This window comes from Gopherus evgoodei, chromosome 7 (genome assembly GCF_007399415.2).
Source record: "Gopherus evgoodei ecotype Sinaloan lineage chromosome 7, rGopEvg1_v1.p, whole genome shotgun sequence".
Lineage (NCBI taxonomy): Eukaryota > Metazoa > Chordata > Testudines > Testudinidae > Gopherus > Gopherus evgoodei.
The window spans coordinates 38,150,849-38,165,249 of NC_044328.1; the positions used below are offsets into that span (position 1 = coordinate 38,150,849).

Genomic DNA, 14,401 nt, shown 5'->3' on the forward strand with positions numbered 1-14,401 from the left:
AAAATCATAACACAGAACGCAGGTAGCCAGATGCAGATATAATCAAAATGACTGCCTAGGAAGGAGTATGCAGAAAGGGATCTGGGGGTCATAGTGGATCACAAGCTAACTATATAAGTCAACAGTGTAACACTGCTGGAAAAAAAACAAACATCATTCTGGGATATAGTAGCAGAAGTATAGTATAGTAAGCAAGTATAGTAAACAAGACACAAGAAGTAATTCTTCCGCTGTACTCCGTGCTGATTAGGCCTCAACTGGAATATTGTGTCCAGTTTTGGGTACCACATTTCAGGAAGATGTAGACAAACTGTAGAAAGTCCAGAGAAGAGCAACAAAGATGATTAAAGGTCTAGAAAACATAACCTATGAAGGAAGATTGAAAAAAATTGGGTTTGTTTAGTCTGGAGAAGAGAAGACTGAGACAGGACAAGATAACTGTTTTCAAGTACATAAAAGGTTGTTACAAGGAGGAGGGAGAAAAATTGTTCTTCTTAACCTCTAAGGATAGGACAAGAAGCAATGGGCTTAATTGCAGCAAGGGTGATTTAGGTTGGACATTAGGAAAAACTTCCTAACTGTCAGAGTGGTTAAGCACTGGAATAAATTGCCTAGGGAGGTGGTGGAATCTCAACCATTGGGGATTTTTAAGAGCAGGTTGGACAAACAACTGTGAGAGATGGTATAGATAATACTTAGTCCTGCCTTGAGTGCAGGGGGCTGAACTAGATGACTTCCTGAGGTCCCCGCTAGTTATATGATTCTATGAAAATGAAAAACAACAATTAAAATTGATTTTACCCTGTAGCAGGGTGGACCCCTGCTCCTGCCCTGAAGGGGTTAAAAACAACCCTGGGAAGGGGCTATGGCTGGAGAAAGCAGCCTTTAGGCTGGGGCAAGAAGCCTGGGCTGATTAGGGAAAGTAGGCTCAGCTGTGGCCATGGCCCAGGCAGGCCCAGCTGGCCCTTATAAGAGGCTGTGAGCCAGAAGCCAAAACAGTCTCTCTCTAGCTATAGAGGGAGATGGGCCTGGCTGCAGGGGGCTGGACACAAGGTACCTGAGTGAAGCAGGGCTGGGGAAAGGCAGAGGAGCTGGGGAGCTCTAGCCTCGAAAGCCCCAGGCTGCGGCCTAGCATTGGGCTAACAGGTACTGGGGGCTGCAGAGGGCAGCCCAGGAGTAGGCCAAGGCAGCAGGTCCAAACTCTCCTTGCCAGTGATAAGTAGGCTTGTCATAAACAGATAGCTAAGGGTTAATGTTCTTTTACCTGGAAAGGAGTAACCTGAAACACTTGAACAGAGAACCAATCAGGAAACAAGACTTTTTCAAATCTGGGTGGAGGGAAGTTTGTGTGTGAGTTCTTTGTTTTTGTCTTCTGCCTGTACTCTCTCGGCTATGAGAGGATTTTTTTCTGCCTCCTGCTTTTCTAATCTTCTGTTTCCCAGTTGTAAGTACAAAAGATAAAATAGTGATTTATAGGGTTTTTATTTTGTATTTACATGTGTGTACTTGCTGGAATGTGTTAAATTGTATTCTTTTGAATAAGGCTGTTTATTCATATTTCCTTTAAGCAATTGACCCTGTATTTGTCACCTTAATACAGAGAGACCATTTTTATGTATTTTTCTTTCTTTTTACATAGAGCTTTCTTTTAAGACCTGTTGGAGTTTTTCTTTGGTGGGGAACTCCAGGGAATTGAGTCTGTAGCTCACCAGGGAATTGGTGGGAGGAAGAAGTCAGGGGGAAATCTGTGTGTGTTAGATTTACTAGCCTGACTTTGCATTCCCTCTGGGTGAAGAGGGAAGTACTTGTGTTTCCAGGACTGGAAACAGGGAGGGTGGCGTCCCTCTGTTTAGATTCACGGAGCTTGCTTCTGTGTATCTCTCCAGGAACCCAGGGAGGGAACACCTGGGAGGGAGAAGGGAAGGGAAATGGTTTATTCCCCTTTGTTGTGAGACTCAAGGAATTTGGGTCTTGGGGTCCCCAGGGAAGGTTTTTGGGGGGGATCAGAGTGCCCCAAAACACTCTAATTTTTTGGGTGGTGGCAGCTTTACCAGGTCCAAGCTGGTAACTAAGCTTGGAGGTTTTCATGCTAACCCCCATATTTTGGACGCTAAGGTCCAAATCTGGGAATAGGTTACGACAAGGCTGATACTGCAGTCTGCCCCAGGACATGGGGCTAGACAATGACTGGTAGTAGCCATATACTGAGGCAAGGTGGGGATAGAGGGTGGGGGTTCCCTGGGGAGGGGAGACCCTGAGAGAAAGGGGTTACTGCCAGGGGGCAGCACCCCAGGAAAAAGGCCATTGGGTCCAGGGAGGGAAATGGGGGCCATAGAACAGGTGGATCACCAGCCTGCAGAGGGCACTCCAGAGCTGAATCGAGCTAATTCCCGAAGATGACCAGCAGAAGGTGCCGCAGGGGTGAGTCAGGCCTGTCTACATACCCATGAAATCCAGATGGAGGAAGAGAAGGAGTTGCATTGATCTTGAATGTTAACGAACAAAAAGAGCAATTTTAGACTGGTAATCAGTTAATGGCAAAATTATACAGGCAAGATTTCAGACACTGTCATTCAATGTTATACCCTACTGAATGAATATGACAAGGTTGATCAGGCTACTTGTTATAATATTCTGCAGGACTTCATTAGCAAAGTCCCACAACATGATATTCTCATTGTTTTGGGCAATATGAATGCTATGGTAGGGACAGACAATCATGGCATAATGGCACAAATGGAACTGACTTCCATCAAAATGGTGGCAAATGTGTTCTTGAATTATGTAAACTGAATCCGATTATTATTAAAGGGACACTCTTTCCTCATAAAGAGAGCCATAAAACAACATGGATCTCCCCTGACAGCATTACTAAAAATAAAATAGATCATTTTTGTACATACAATGTTCTAATCATCACTTCAAGATGTCTGCATATACAATGGGGCAGACGTAGGCAGTGATCATCAACCATGTATTGCCACCATGAAAATGAAATTGAGGAAACTACAAGTAAAGAAAATTATAAGAAAGATTAACATAATTAAGCTTGGGGATGAACAAATAAGGAATGTTTCTGAATTACAGCTTTCAAATATGGCGGAAACAGTATTTAAATGATAAAGAAATGGCATGGAAAGCCATTAGCAAATCGTATATCATTCTTGAATCTAGAAAAGTTAGGAAGGAATAGTGGACTATCAAGATCACGTGGGATGTTATTGCATAAAGAAAACTAGCTAAGTTAAATCTACTCAATGCCTTACGACCAAAGTAAGGTAAACAATGAAAAGAGGAATATAGAGATAAAGAAATAAAAAAAGATCAGCCAGAAAAAAGCATATATCAATAGATAGGCCCTGGAAACACAAATGGCAGCAATGAAGGAACACATGAGAATACTTTATCAAACCACTATATGATTTGCTGGAGACTTTAGCCAGAGGGAAGGTCCAATGAAAGATAAACAAGGGAAAACCTTAGACCAGCAAATGAAAAGATGGATAGAACACTTCCATGACATCCTTAACAGACTCTTGCCAGAAATAACATTTAACTTTGATAATCATAGAATCATAGGTCTAGAAGGGACTGCAAAGGTCATCTAGTTTAACCCCCTGCCAAGATGCAAGATTTGTTGTGCCTGAGCCATCTAAGACTAGATGGCTATCCAATCTGCTTTTGAAAACCTCCAGCAACTTCTCTAGGCAGTCTGTTTCATTGTCCTACTGTTCTTACAGTTCGGAATTCCCACCCCCTTCCGCAATCTTTTCTAGGGAAGATGGCAGAACTTGATGTTTACTGTGAGGATATAACTCCGGATGAACTTAAAGTAGCCATAGAAAGATTAAACAACAACAAAGCACCAGGAGAATATCAAATCACAGAAGTCCACCTCAGACTCTAGGCTTCAGAGCCCAAGCTCCACCCTGAGCTGCAACTTCAAAGTATTGTTTATACAGCTATTTTTACAGCACAAGCCCACTAGCTTGAGTCTTTTGACCTGGGCTGGGAGGCTCGCTCTGAAATGCTTAAACATATCCTGACTGACCTCACTTCCCTCATATTAAAAGGAATGGGATTCCATGGAGAAGATGCCACTAAACTGCCTTTCAATTATTTTTGATGTCATTCTTACATCTGCTCTGCATAAGAAGTTAGATCATTTAGCCTCTAAGTATGTGCTATTTATCCAACAAAGCATAGCATGTATTGGGCCAGATTCATTCCTGTGTCAAGATCTGCTTGGGGATGGGGGAAAATGAGCGAGCCACAATTATCAAGCCACACCTGCTCCAGGGACTGTGTAAATTAGAGAAAGCTAGGGAAATGCCCTGTATGCTCAGGTGGGGGATGGCTTATGCAGGAACCTGATCAAGCTAGTTCATAGTACCTGCTCTTTCAAGGGAATTCTTAGCTGAGCAGCTGTGTCCAGATTCCTGAGTGGCATGCAAAAAGGCTCGAACAGGGGAAAATAATTCCCACAATCTTTATAATACTTTAACTCCATTAAGTAGAGCACAATCATACATTTTTAAAGTTAGTTTGGAACTCATGAAAGTTGCTAGTCTGACATCAATGTAAACTGAGTGTTCTATTTATTCGGAGAATGTACAGTACAAAAATCAGTATAAAATCAATATCATGCCACCATAGATTTTCAACCCTCTTCTGGAAGAAATACTGCTACTGTAGTATAATGCATGCAGCGTAGTTGTAGTCGTGTTGGTCCCAGCATGTTAGAGAGACACATGGATGAGGTAATATCTTTTACTAGATGAAGTTCTGTTGGTGAGAGAGAGAAACTTTCAAAGAAGAGCTCTGTGTGGTTCAAAAGCCTGTCTCTTTCTGCTGAGATTTTCAGCAAGAAAGCAATTGAAATAACCTTGTCCACTACACACTGGCTATATCCCATCAGCTCATTTTACATATTTCATCAAGACAGCCATCAGATGACAATACAATTTGATCGCAACCAACATTGACTAGTATTCTCAATTCTGGACTGTTGGCTTCTGACTATTAGTAGAAAACTATAACAACACAGGTATGAAAATAGACAAAGGAGTTTGCCAGGATAGATTTAGACACTACTGGAAATTAGAGTTAATTATCAGGGACTACATTCTACTGTCATTACTCGAAATCTAAAGTAACTACAGAAGTATAATAGTGTAAGAGAGTATAATTTTGGACCAAAGTTAACAAACTGGAGTATTGAGATATACTGAAAAAAGCAAAACAAATTTTGCTGAAACTAGAGATAGTATTGCTTAGTTTAGGTGTCAGATCGTAGTTTTGTAACCTGATCTGAGTAAGGGGCAGCATATGGCTATGCTATTCCAGGAGCGCACCAGGGAATTAATTGTGATTAAGAGTCACAATTAATTCCCTTATTCTCCACTTACCATACAGGAATAGGGCTTTTCAAAAAATTTCCATCTTAATTGTTTTTCAGTGAAAAATGTTGGTTTTGATTAAACTACAAATTAAAATTGTCACCAGGGTCGGCTCCAGGTCCCAGCGCGCCAAGAACGTGCTTGGGGCAGCATGCTGCGAAGGTGCTCTGCCAGTTGCCCAGAGGGTGGCAGGAGGCTCCAGTGGACCTCCCGCAGGCGTGCCTGCAGAGGTTCCGCTGGTCCCGCGGCTCCGGTGGAGCATCTGCAGGCATGCCTGCAGGAGGTCCACCAGAGCCGTGGGACCAGCAGATCCTCCGCAGGGACGTCTGTGGGAGGTCCACTGGAGCCGTGGGACTGGCAAGTGGCAGAGCACCCCCTGTGGCGTGCCGCTGTGCTTGGGGCAGTGAAATGGCTAGAGCTGGCCCTGATTGTCACAAAGAGGATCTGTTTTCCACAGGAAAAAATATTTTTAAATCAAAATGTTTTGGCCTAAAACTCAAAATCTAACAGATTTTTTTTTTCTGGGCCATGATGTCCTTTTCAAAATAGCCTCCTAATCGTGGGCAGGTTCTGACCAAACTCTCATTGACAACAACAGGCACTGACAGCCATTTTGAAAGAGGACAGTTCCACATGGTCTTCAGTGTAATAAAAAATTATTCCTCATGGGTCCTTCTGAAGTTATGAACAGTAAAGCAATATAGTACCATTAATCAAAAATACCTTCATATGCAATCTATGCATATGAATTCCATTTAGTTTAAACTCTAAAGGAAATTTGAAGTGTCTGTGTTATTACATTATAAGATCATTTGAGATACAGAAACAATCCGCTACTGGGTGCTAAATTTCTTAAAGGACCAAGTTTTTTAAATTAATTTTAACTGAAACTAGTTCACTTTTACCTTTAAAATCTCAGAATATTCATTCTAAAAAAATCAAAAAGTGCTATAATTTTTGGGAGGATACGCTGTTTTCTTCATATACAACAAAGTGGTTGAATCCTTGCTTATGTGTAATGTTCAGCTAAGCATGAACTATGGAAACATTAACAGTGCTACCGTAATACTACCTTGATAATGGAATAATGATTAATCATTCATTGATCCATCAATTCCTTCTACCAAAGGTCTTGAGAATAATATTTTCTTTAAGAAAGAATACTTTCTCCTGTTTTATTATTATGTTGTGTTAACATTGATAACTACGTCTTTGGCCCGTTTTCAGATAACGTGTTTGTTTTTGGTAATTTAGCAAAAATAATTTACCCTTACCTAAACAGAATCTGCAGTATGAATGTTGAAAATGGAAGCATAATGGAGACCAGAGCTCTAGTTCTTCATTTGCTCACTAGATGTCACTGGTGCATGGTAGATGTCCTCTATGCTGATGAAGAATATGCAAGTATGCTGATGAAGAATATGCAAGTATTCAGCTTTGCCAGCATTATACCTCTGGGAGACTTTAACACTGTCTCAGTAAGATTCTGTTAACATTGTTTTTTACAAACTCTTATTTTAAGGGGTTCATAACTCAACCTACACATTGACTACATGACATACTGCACAAGGGCTCAGATGGGTGGAATTTTTAAATGCAGGATATTTTTAAGGTGAACAGATAGTAAAGAATTTTTTATAAATTACAATGCTTTTAGTGCGCTAATAAATAAAACAATGTGTAATTAAAATATGCTGGTATTTTCAGTCCAAATAGTTTAAATGGTTTAATTACTTTTTAGTCATTTGTGGAGGAAATAATTTGATGCAGTTGCTGCTATATTTGAGAATAATCTCAGATAGATTTTCTATACTTACTGTGCATTCACAAGCAGCACATAGGCCAAGCCAGACCATATATTTAACCCTTATTATGAGTTTTGAAGAAGACTGTGCAATCCTCCTTGTTCATAAGTATTATAATGATTAGCGTATGTAAAAATCACCCATGGTTTAGAGAAATTCCTACTGTGCCCAACTGGCAATGAGCAGCATAGGCTAAAGTTTAAATTTTAAACAAAATTCAAATTTTACTGTTTTTTGTTTCTGCAAAACAAGTCTAATCTTGTATGTTATTTGAACAGAACTGTTTGAGGGGGAATGAATAAACGCAATCTGAAAAATTGCTATGGCAATACCACATCTGCTCTAGCCAAAGACTCAGATGCTGAACTGCATTCAAGATGCACTTGGTGCAATTCAGGAGATGAGTATAATAGTGGCTTTATGTACCTTTAGGTATTTGCCCTCACCCGCAGTCTAACTCTGAGACTAGCTGGAGACTGGAGCAGTAGTGTAAGTTAGACAGCCTTGATGCTGCTCTAATTTGTGTCTAGCTGCCAATAGCCCTTGGGTCCATTTTGGAAACAAGAGATGACAGGATACCTCAATCACATCCTTCTTGTACGAACCATGCAGATAGCTAGTATAGGAATTGCTATTGTGACTTTAAGTCATATGAAAATTCATCACATATGGGGAATCTTTAGAGGACCAGATCTGCTGACACAAGGGCCAGGGTCATATCCCAATATTCATCAATAGACTCAATTAAAGATTCTTTTCTGAAATTGACAGGTAAAGGCGGGAACCTTCTATTAAAGCTCAAAATGTAGATTAAAGCCAGTGATCCAATTATGGATCACATACAGAATCACACTATATGTATTGTAAGTTAATATTTAGTAAAGGCTCACTGAAGGGCATCTGGAAGTATTTTCCCATACTCAAGTAATAATTTTGTATGAATGCTAAAACTACAAATGGGCAAACTCCTAGGCTAAATAGGAACTGTTCTGAATGTTCTCCGCACCTCCTATATTAAAATATGAGCCTCTTCCATGAATGGGAAATACTGGGTCAGGCAGACCCATCCCCAGTACCATCTCATAACCCCTACCATTGGCCATCTCCATCTCTGTATTTAAATAGAGACTTGATGTGTTTCTCTATTTCTGATTGTTAGCCCCTGGCATCTGCTGTTTATTACACAGGGTTCCCTGCCACCAAGAATCTTCCTTCTGGTACTGAACTCCCTGTGATGATCATTCTTAGTGGGATGGTGGGGGGTGGTTATAAAACCTAGAAATCTCTTTCCAGTGGGAGGAGGAACACTAATGTTGCCTCTGAAGACACCTCACTTGTGCGGTGGGGAAGGATCACTGAACCTCCCTGTTAAAAGCCCAACTACGGGTAGGAAGGCCGCAGTTTTAGGGGAGTTTCTCTAGATTTAAATAAGCATCTGAACTTATCTGAACCAAATCTTTTGAGATTCACTCATCACTAGCTAAAACATAATGCTTCAGATTTCAAGTAATGAAACTCTTACTTCATTCCTCTCCTTTACTTTACTGTGATGATGCTCATTCACCTCTACCCCAAGGGCAGGAAAGCATTCTCCAGGATTTTTCTGATTTAAATTTTTAAAAACTCTAAAAGAAAAAAAATACACTGGCTATGGAGGCACATGAAGCATTTTAATGAGGTTCCTTCCACAGCTAGTATTATCCTGTAGCAGTACAAACCAGGAAAGCTAACACTTTTTATATGTTTGAAAATTTGCATTTTAACCTCTTACTATACAGAACTGTATATCCAAGTCTGGACTACAAAATACATTTCTGTACTTTCAGTGGACCCTGACATAAATATGGTAATTGCCTACATGCATGTGTATTGGTTCCCTTTGTAGGTAGGTAGATTAAGGCAGGATCTTGCCTTACCACATTTGGAATCCAAGTCTTAATTTAGGAACACTGAGCTACAAGGATCTACAATCATCATGACAGCTGGAGCACACACTATCTACAGGAAGTATGTTCAAACTGGTATGCACTTGATAGAGCCATTCTCTAACTTCCCAAGACTCCCAACAACTTCACCGTCAAATGTGGTCATCTGGGATGAAAGAGTCAAGGGACAGCAGCAATAAAGAGTTTAGGGGCCTAAACTGTGGGCCCCATTTAATTTGAATGAATCCCGCATGCAAATACCTCTCTATCCATAATGCAGGGGCAGATTGTCCCACCAGTTGTGGACACAACTCCCACTGACTTTGCTGAGAGTTGAGTGCAACTGATGAGGTAATTGGGCCCTGGGTTCTTCTCAGGGGATTTGACAAGCACTTTTTTTATGGATACAGCAACCGATCTCTTCTGTACTTCCTCAGTGGATCTGTAACAAGCACCCACTGATTATTAAGGGGGTCAGCCTAACCCCAGGTACTGTACATAATCCCTCTATCCATCCATCATGCAACTATTTGCTTCACCCTGTCTATTCTATCATCCATTTGCACCTATGGCACACATTAAACTGATTTAGAACTGGTTAATAGGTCTTGAAATGTAATTGTAAATGGGGAATCATCATTGTTGTAGCTCTTGTAGGGTTCTGGGGGGGATTGATTCTTGGCTTTGTGTTACACCTCTACCACGATATAATGCAACCTGATATAACACGAATTTGGATAAAACGTGGCAAAGAAGCACTCCGGGGGGTGCGGGGGGGCGGGGCTGCGTGCTTTGGTGGATCAAAGCAAGTTGAATATAACGTGGTTTCACCTATAACGCGGTAATAATTTTTGGCTCCTGAGGACAGCATTATATCAGGGTAGAGGTGTATTTAACACTTTTATCAATGATGAAACAAAACACAAAATCACCACTGATAAAGTTTGCGGATGACAAAAAAATTGGGGGAATGTTAAATAAAGAAGAGGACAGGTCACAAATACAGAGCAAGTTTGGATTGCTTGCTTAACTGGGTGCAAGGAAACAATACGAGTTTCAGTATGACTAAACGTAAAGTCATACATTTAGGAAGAAAGCAGGTTAAACTTTGATGATGGGAGGCTCAATCTTGAGAAGCAGACTCTGAAAGAGATTTTGGAGTTGTGGTTGAAGATTAGCTGACTATGAGTTCCCAGTATGATGCTAAAAGGGCTAACAAGATACTTGGATGCATAAACAAGGGCATATCAAGTAGGAGTATAGAGATTATGTTACTTCTGGAGTTGCTATTGTTACAACTACTATCAAAATACTGTGCCCTGTTCTGGTGTCTGATGTTTAAAAACTGGAGAGAAGAATGCATAAAGGACTGGAAAACATGCTTTATAGTTAAAGTCTCAAGGAAATTATCAAAGAGAAGATTAAGGGGTGATTTGATCACCTCTATATTTACACAGAGAATAGAAATTAGATAATAGAGGGTTCTTCAATCTAGAAAAATCCAATGGCTGGATGCTGAAGCTTGACAAACTAGACTAGAAATAAGAGACAACATTTTAACAATCAGGGTAAATAACCATTGGAACAATTTACCAAGGACCATGATGAATTCTGCACTGGAAATTTTAAAATCAAGATTAGATGTTTTTCTAGAAGATATACTCTAGTTCAGACAATAATTAATTTTGGAAAGTGGTCTGGCCTCTACTATACAGGAGATCAGACTAGATGATCACACTGGTCTCTTCTGGCCTTATAATTTTTACCTGCATGGATCTAAGTGCCTCACACTGTAATTAATCCAGAAGAAAGCTTACGGTCATTTGCTTTTTAGATCTCTGATGGACACAGACTGCCTTATGCCATCTTTGAATGCTCTGGTCTAACTCTCACTGTGGCAGAAGCAAACACTCAGAAAAAATGTGGGAAGAAGCAGCAGACAAAAGTTGATCTGGAAAGACTAGGTAAGCCTTTTCCTTGCTTTCATACAAATACAAGGCTCATGGAAATGCATTTGGAAACTAAAATAAAAATAATAGGTCTAAGAGGGTGATTTCTGCAGGTGGCAGAGAAGGAATTTATTTATTCATATTGTGATGGGGCAAGGCCAGATGGCTACAGTAAAGTACTGAGAAACAGGTATGTTAGCCCCAGGCTAAACAAATCCCTAGGACCCTGGTAACCAAATGGCAGTTGCTCCAGGTTAATCAAGGCACCTGGGGCCAATTAAGATCCTTCTAGAAGGCAGTGGAGATAGCTACTTTAATTAGAACACCTGCAGCCAATCAAGGCAGGCTAATCAGGGCACCTGGGTTTAAAAAGGAACTCACTCCAGTCAGGCAGGGAGGAGAAGGAGCATGTGTGAGGAGCTGGGAGCAAGAGGGCAAGGAGCTGAGAGTGAGAGTGTACTGCTGGAGGATTGAAGAGGACAAGCATTATCAGACACCAGGAGGTAGGTCCTGTGGTGAGGATAAAGAAGGTGTTTGGAGGAGGCCATGGGGAAGTAGCCCAGGGAGTTGTAGCTGTCATGCAGCTGTTACAGGAGGCACTATAGACAGCTGCGATCCACAGGGCCTTGCGCTGGAACCCAGAGTAGAGGGCAGGCCTGGGTTCCCCCTGCAAACCTCCCAACTCCTGATCAGACAGAGGAGGAGCTGACCCAGACTGTGGGTTCCACAAGAGGGGAAGATCACTGAGGTGAGCAAATCCGCCAATAAGCACAGTACTCACCAAGGTAGAGGAGGAACTTTGTCACAACTGGTGTCAGAGGTGGGATATTTGCTGTGCACAGCGCAGCAGAAAAAAGGAGGGTGATTTAAAAAAAAAAAGGAGAGGGTTTATTTTTTTTCACCACAATGGATGATTTAGTGCGGGCATTGATACAAGCCACAGCGGTGCAGCAGAAGGCTACCCGTGTCCAGGCAGCTGCCCAACAGGAGGCAGTGCGGCTGCAGCAAGAGACTAATCGCCCGCTGATCGACCAGGCTTCTCAAGACCGAGCTATATTGTGGGAACTGGTAAATCACGTAAAGACTCTTACAGAGCTGAATCATGGCCATGATGGGACGCGGCTCATATGGGCCAGCCATTGGCTTCAGAAAATGATGCGGAAGGATGATGTAGAGGCATACCTTTTGGCCTTTGAGAGGACAGCCCTACGGGAGGCCTGGCCTAGAGATTAGTGGTCTGGCATCCTTGCCCCATTCCTGTGTGAGGAGGCCCAGAAGGCCTACCATGATCTGCCTGAAGAGGCTGCAGCAGACTACCCCCAGCTGAAAGCAGAGATCCTGGCCAGATCTGGGGTAACGACTGCAGTGAGGGCCCAGCGGTATCACGAGTGGAGGTACCAGGAAGACAAAACCCCGCGGTCCCAACTGTATGACCTCATCCATCTTGCATGAAAGTGGTTGCAAACAGAGTCCCGGAGTCCGGAAGAGATACTAGAGGTTCTGGTCATCGACTGATAAATGAGGGCACTGCCACCAGATCTCCACAAATGGGTAGGCCAGAACGATACATTCAGCTATGATGAGATGATCACACTGGTAGAAAGATGCATGACAGCCAAGGAATTGACCGGACTACCCAAGGAAAGCCTCTTTCATAGCAAACACCCAACCCCAACCCTGGAAGGTGGGGCAGCCAAACCCCTGGGGAGTCCTAGGTGGAGGAAGAGGGGGGCCGAAAACCAGCAGAGACCCATGGTCTCTTATCCACCTTGCGGGCGTTGCATTAGCCCCGCATAACTACACCAGGCCAGTGAAGATAAATGGAGTAGAGACTACAGCGCTTGTGGACTTGGGGAGTGCTATCACCCTTATATCGGGTAAGCTGGTAAAAAGTAGCCAGCTGCTACAAGCCCAACGCGTAGCAGTGACATGCATGCATGGGCCATGACCCATTACCCCACCATCCCAGTGGAGATAGAGGTTCAGGGGAACCCCCTTGAGGTGACAGTGGACGTAGTTCCTAAACTCCCATATCCTGTAGTCATTGGGAGGGACTATCCAGGATTTGATAATTTACTCCTTCCAGAGAGGCTGGAGGGAGATGGGGACCTTGTTGGCAGCGACTCAACGTTGGGGGAATGTCAACCCCCAATGTTTTCAGAGTTTTCTCAGGATCTATTCTCAGCCCCCCAAAAGGCCCGGAAGACAAAAAAAGAAAGGAAGGCCGCGAAGGCCTTGGGAACCCGGATCCTGACCCAGGGCCAGAAGACCGCGCTAGCAGGCAGATGGACATGAGCAGCCATCAGAGAAACTACTAACATGAAAGGTGAGCCAGAGGCTGGCCCCAGCCATGATGGTGATGAGCCGTTGGAAGAAACATAAGCTGGCCCCTGGGAGCTCAGGCAGGTTAGTCCCGGGAGAGAGACTTTTGGAAGGGACCAGGCAGAGGACTCTAGATATGATAACGTCAGGAAAGAGGTGGCTGAGATAGATGGGACACCAGTGGAGGGGCAGATCCAGGGTCCAGGACCCTACTTTATAGTGAAGAAAGATCTCCTGTACCGTGTGGTGCAAATGCAGGAGCAGGAGATACATCAACTTCTGGTGCCACAAAAACATCAAAAAGGCATATTGAGCCTCGCCCACAGTCACCTGTTTGGAGGATACCTAGGGGTAGAGAAAACCCAGGCCAGGATCCTGCGGAGGTTCCTCTGGCCAGGAGTCCATGAAGATGTCAGGTGATACTGCACCTCTTGTCCAGAGTGTCAGCTACACAGCCCTTGCCCACACTTCCGGCCCCTTTGATACCTCTTCCAATAATAGAGGTACCATTTGAACGCATAGCCATGGATCTGATTGGGCCCCTAGAGAAGACAGTTCGGGGCCACCAACATGTTCTGGTTGTACTAGACTATGCAACCCAGTACCCAGAAGCTGTTCCCCTACACAATACAGCTTCCAAGACAATAGCTAAGGAGCTACTACAGATCTTTTCCCGGGTTGGGCTACCCAAGGAGATACTGACTGATCAAGGGACACCTTTCGTGTCCAAGTTGATGAAAGATCTCTGTTCATTGCTCCATGTACAAGCCCTACGGACCTCTGTATACCACCTACAAACAGATGGTCTTGTGGAAAGGTTCAACAGGACCCTCAAGGCCACGATCAGGAAAGTGGTGAGCCAGGATGGGAAAGATTGGGATACCCTATTGCCTTACCTCATGTTTGCCATCCGGGAAGTCCCACAAGCCTCCACAGGTTTCTCTCCATTCAAACTACTATATGGGCGCCAAACCCGGGGCATATTGGATATAGCCAGAGAA

At 43.0% G+C, this 14,401-nt stretch overlaps 1 protein-coding gene across 5 annotated transcripts in view; it reads right to left on the reverse strand.

The window, feature by feature from the left end:
• The window catches only part of PCDH15 (protocadherin related 15), a 1,497,017-nt gene that overhangs the window by 36,127 nt on the left and 1,446,489 nt on the right, over nucleotides 1–14,401 (reverse strand). The window lies entirely within an intron of this gene.